Source organism: Euprymna scolopes, chromosome 7 (assembly GCF_053919585.1).
Source record: "Euprymna scolopes isolate OS-2025 chromosome 7, ASM5391958v1, whole genome shotgun sequence".
Lineage (NCBI taxonomy): Eukaryota > Metazoa > Mollusca > Cephalopoda > Sepiida > Sepiolidae > Euprymna > Euprymna scolopes.
In genome coordinates, this window is record NC_136488.1 from 138,158,170 (window position 1) to 138,164,169 (window position 6,000).

Genomic DNA, 6,000 nt, shown 5'->3' on the forward strand with positions numbered 1-6,000 from the left:
CTTATTGTTTTGACTCTTGAGTATATATCCGACACAGTTAGACACAATTAATCAACCGAGGAGCACACCACTCTATATAAAAACATAAGATATCAATAGATATACAGGGTGACCCAAAAAAACGGGCCCCAACTATAATTAGGCTCCATTTCTTAGTGTTTTGTTCGAATGAAATGAAATTTTGGTCATAACTAGTTTATTATATTCAAAACATCACATCAAAACACTAGGGTCTTTGGTCTTTTTTTTCTCCATTCTACAGCATATGTTCTAGATATACTTTCTATGTTTTTTGGTTTTTTTTAGGGGTCACCCTGTATACCTGAGAATCAAAGAAAAGAATATGCTGTTGTCCTAGCCCTAATGATGATGTATGGAAATTAAACCTGGCTAGTGAAAACTGAGGACAAGTGTTCTATGAAGAAAAATGAGATGAGATTAATACGATGGACGGATGTATAATGTGAGTCTTAAAGACAGACTTAGATCTAGTTCTCTCGTCGAATATTATAGAGAGATATGTTCAGAACAGCAGACTCTGATTGTATGGCCACATTGAAGCATCAGATGAGAGTTTGTCATGTTAGATGTAAAACAATTGAGATAAAAGATGTAGTTCATCACAGAAACATGCAGAGAAGTGATATGGATGGATTTGAGAGAAAGAGTTATAAATCAAAATTTCTAAGAGGTAAGTTAATTTGGAAGTCAATTTTTAAAAACCATCCAAGATATGCCAGCACATAAAACTGAGGTTAAACCAAATATGATGACTTGTTCTATCAATTTCACTTGAAGACGTCTTTTGGCTTTGATGACGAATCTCAAAACATCTGGGTCTTTTAATATCTTATTCAATACCGTCCCAAGTCCAAGGGAGTTGTAGTTAGGTCAACTGGAAGGCTCGATATTGGTGAAGTGTGGCTGACAAAGATTGGCTTGTACAGCAAGATACTGCATCCTGCTGACGCATTCACGACTTGCATGCAGCTACCTGATCAATCAAGAATTGAATAGGTGTAGCCATTGGTGTTTCGCCTTTGCTGATTTCATGATAATTTGAATTTCAGATGAACACTGGCTTTCTGACAGCGTCAGATCATCTATCATGCTGTTTTTGTTCCTCTGATGTAGCTTTGTATTTGAATTCTGACTCTTGAATTCCTTTCTGGTAATTTCTACTATCCTCCTGTTGATGCTGAGAAAGTTTAAAATTTCCTTATTTTTCATTCCAGCACAAATTTTAAGAACTGTGTCTCTTTCCCAAATATGGAGGTTCAAAATTGTTCATGAGTTCTGTAAAAAAAAAAAAAAAAAAAAAAAAAATGGGTGAAGGTATAATCACTGTTTTTTGAAGACAACAAGACTGACAACCAAAATAATAAAGAAACAATGATTTAATGAATTAAAATATCAGCAAATATTACTGCACTGTGTGTGTGTGTGTAATGTGTATGTGTACATATGTATGTACGTACGTACGTATGTATGTATGTATGTGTACACATACCTATATATTATGTAAATATTTCTGTTTCAGTATTTCAACTGTGCTCAATACACAAATAGAGCTTAGAAATAGCAGTATAAAAATATACTTATGGCAGGTAAGCTATACAGAAACATTTGTTTCATTCCCAACAGAAATAATAAAAAATGTTTCTTGGCCAAAAATGATGAGGCTTTATGATAAAACAATGTAAATTATAAATGTTATAAGAATTTGAATATTTCAAATGATCTTTATTTTTCACCTGTCGATTAACAAATGCAAAATTTATTCTGTATTTGCTTTAAGAAAAAAAAAAAGTTGTATGCCTCGATCATTTTCGGAGTGGATTTGTAATCTGTCCAGTCAAGGTTTAAAATACTTTTTATAGCAAAGTATTCTGATATCGCAGATATTTGTCTTTGAGAAAATTAGAACTCGCTGTTCTGTTCAACATAAGACTTTCATAACCACATATTAGGTTTTTCCTTTTCTTGAGAAATGATAATTTTTTAGACAATAAAAAACATGTTAATATGTGCTTCTAGATGTTGTAGGCTTTTATATTTTGTTTTATTTTTAAACTAGCCTGGTGGTGCATGGGCTTTTGGAGGTGTGTGTTGAGCAAAAAAAAAAAAAAAAAAGTTGTAGTAGGTAGACAGGTTTGAACCCGTACGACGGAGGAGGAAAAGGACGTGAAAAAAGAAAAGTGACGTATTTGCTGTTGCGCCTATCGCCAAACCAGATGTTTAAATTTAAGCTAGTCAATCAAAAAGAGGGGATGACTTCCGAAAATATCAGCAAAAAAGCGACCTCCTCCTCCCTGTAGAAACGTGCTCAGTTATGGGTTAATGAATTCATGCTTTTAGCCAATTTTTCGGTATTTGTCATCCGAAGGGTCAAGCTTCAAAACAATACCGATCTTGTGAAAATCCGTTGCCTTTGTCGAAAGTTTTAGGCATACATACATTTAAACAGACAGGTGAGATTTATATGATCGAAGGCTAATATTACCACATGCAGAGAATGCATGAATATTCGATTATAAAATGTCTGTTACTTGAATTTGCTGTAAATCCACACCAAAAACAATGTTTTTTGGTTCTTCATCATAGTTTTTTTCTTATAAATAAAAAAGAATAATTTTTCCAGGGTAATTTTTATACATTACACCGGCAAGGGAGATAATAAAATCTTAGCAAAATGATTTTATTTTTTAAAAAAAAAAAAGAATTGACATCTGGAAATATAGTTCAGTTGTAGAGCATTCAACTACAAATTGAATGATCCCCTATTCAAGCCGGTCCTGGATATGACCTTAAACTATATCCAGTGGTGAGGACCCCAGCTAGCGGGCTTTGAGGAGTGTGGAACCACCCTTTAATTACGATTACTCCCAGGTCCACTCTGACCCGGAGTGGTAGTACCTGTTAGGGTCTCAACTATGGGTTGAATAGAAACCGACTTGAAAACAACAAATATATTCTATTAAAAAAATTTTTCTTCAAAATCTTTGGATTCGGCATTAAATAACCTGAAAAGGGTTGATATGCCGTAAAACAAAAACAACCAACCAACCTGTTCAAGCCCAACATTTTATTTCAATTTTTTTCTTGTTAATGCGTTCAATTTACGATAAGAGAAGAGGTACCATTTAAAATTGCCGCAAATCATTTCTTCGTTTGCATATTTTAAAATTAAACATTAACCCGAAGTGACTTTTACAGAGCATTCACCATCAAGCCCAAATATCAGCTGACGTGATATTGTAAACAAACACAGACAGAATTTGAACTTTTTTTCTTTTTTTTTTTTTTTTTTTGCCGAATTTGTCCACCGGGCAAATTATTCCTTGCAAATATATAATAATCAAAGAGGATTGATTCTATAATAATACATACGCAATCTGCATAAATTAAAATATCATACTTAAGCATACTGTACCACTGGACAATGCCGGATGTCCAACGTTTCAAATAAAACTAATGGTATCTATTCAGTTGTCATGTTGCAATAATTTCTTAAAATTACTAAAAACGATCGGTAAAAAATTAATTATTAATGAAAACAGTTTTTGAAGACAATTAGCGGAAATTAAGTTTTGCTAAATTGGCCAAACATTTTCAGTTTTCATAAAATATTTACCTCCCTTTTGTTATGATTAGAACTCTCTGTTAGTTTTTTTTTTTTTTTTTTTCCCAAAAGTCAGTTTTCGTTGTTTTCCAAAACTATATTGAATGAAATAATTAATTTTCTACCTTATCATTTTTCATACTTTTTGGGTACTTGTACACTTTAATCAAGACGTTCAAAAATGAAAATATCGAGAAAAAAAAAAAAAGGTTATATTGTACGTATCCGTTTTGGACTGAAGATCTCCGAAAAAAATTTAATTTAATTTGAGTAGTTTTTATTTTACAACAGAAAAACACGTTTTTATGAGAGTGCGTTGAAGTCAGCCATTACGAAATTTGTTGAATACGCCATGGGGAGATAACTCCATGTAAAGCGCCGATACTCCCTCCCCATCTTTATTACTAGCTTTTCTTCCTAAAAATTGAACCTTTTGCTCTGTATCATAAATTGTTCTTTTGCTGTAAAAAAAAAAAAAAACTACTTGATGAAATTAAGTGAAATTTTTTTTTTTTCTGAGAACGTTCCATAACGGATACGTACAATATAACCTTTTTTTCGATATTTTCATTTTTGAATGCCTTGATTAAGCTGTACAAGTACCATTTTTGGATATGTTCATTACTATGACCTGGCAATCAATTGTAGCTACTATTGGTTTTACTTAAAATTCAATATTTTACATTTCACATTTTACTTTAATAATCAAGAAGCTTTTCTTTTTTCTTTTTCTTTTTTTTTTTTTTTTTTTTTTGGTAATTGGATATTTCTAGCTCTGACATTTTTTTTTTTCATTCCTGAAATCAGAGTACAGATAAATACAAATATTTCATCTCCAAACTATTCTGCTGCAGAGAATAACGATTACTATGATATTGTTCCATTGTCTACTGTACACTCCTTTATCCTCGAGTGGCCTCTATGCCTTGATAAGTGGTGCCTCCTATGTAAAAAAAATAATAAATAAATAATGGACAGTTTGAATGCATAAAGTTGAAATGATTGGCTACCTATAAACATGAGGTCAAGCGATCTTATGACTCCATGTTCAAAACAATTTCTCTGCAGTTCACAGAAGAAAATCCACAATGACAATCTTGTCTAACAGAAAATACTGTTTTATTTCGACCGAATTGAAAAAGGATTAAACACAAACAATAGTAATCTTTACAAGTTGGGTGCCACATACCTTGGCAGATTTAGTCTGATGGGCCAGCCTAAACATGTCTAATTCCTTGTGTGATCTGACTCCAAATGTTCAAAAGCAGAGAAAACGTGTGCTGCGTGGGTGCATTTCAAAGAACTAGTCCAACAAACTATTCATATGTCAACCATTCTCTTTGGTTGATGGACCACTTACTCAACATTAAATTTTGTCTATTTACATCAAGAAAAAATAGTACCTTGAAACATAACTGCTACAAATGCAAATAAATGTTAGATCTTTCAACCAAACAGAATAACTATGAATAATCATTATTCTATTTTTTATTGTGATTGGCATTTACCTTTAAAAGACTGAATTCATTCAAAATGGGCAACTTTTACCCAAAAACAGATGCTTGTCTATTTTCAACTGTCATTAAAAATTCCCACAATGCACTGACAGAACAACCTTATAATAATTTTGTAGTAAACACCCTGAATGACCAAGATCATAATTTTGGATACATACACATATATATCCGATTAAGTATGCATTAAAATATACAGCATAATTCCATTGACACCAATTCCCATTAGATCACTAAAGTTAATCAATATCAAGCTTGATTAATACTAAAACGAGTGACCATTTGGGAAGTCCTGGTGCTTTGTGTTCTCTAATTATCTTTGCTTCTTTCCAGTAATCCTGGACTCTAGCAGTGTTGACTTAGGAAAAGGTGTGGTTAGGAATTGTGCAACCCTTGCTTCACATGCAGCCACATTTACAGGAGGTATCCATTGCCTCTCACGACTGAACAGAGGCCATTAAATGCATTAAAACAACTTGATGATCTTGTATGGTCATATCTATAACAGGCTATCATATCTGATATTTTGAATTTTAAACTGGAGTCAAGTTTTATAATCAGTCAGCAGATAATCTTTTAACTGTTAACCATCATTGCTCTTAGAAAATTTCATTCTGAAATTATGGTCATCCTCGGCCTCCAAAATCAACAGATTTTGGAGGCCGAGGATTACCATAGTTTCAGAATAAAATTAGAGCATTCCTGTCATGACCTGGTTCCTGTTTACTACCCTGTAATGCTGTTCCTGTGCAGTTCTAAAAGGTTCACCAAGATCAGGCCTTGCCTTCTCTCTTTAAGAGGTTAGTTTATTGCTAATCGTCTGAGGCGCCCTTACCAGGAATGCCGACGGGGCTGCCCAGTCAC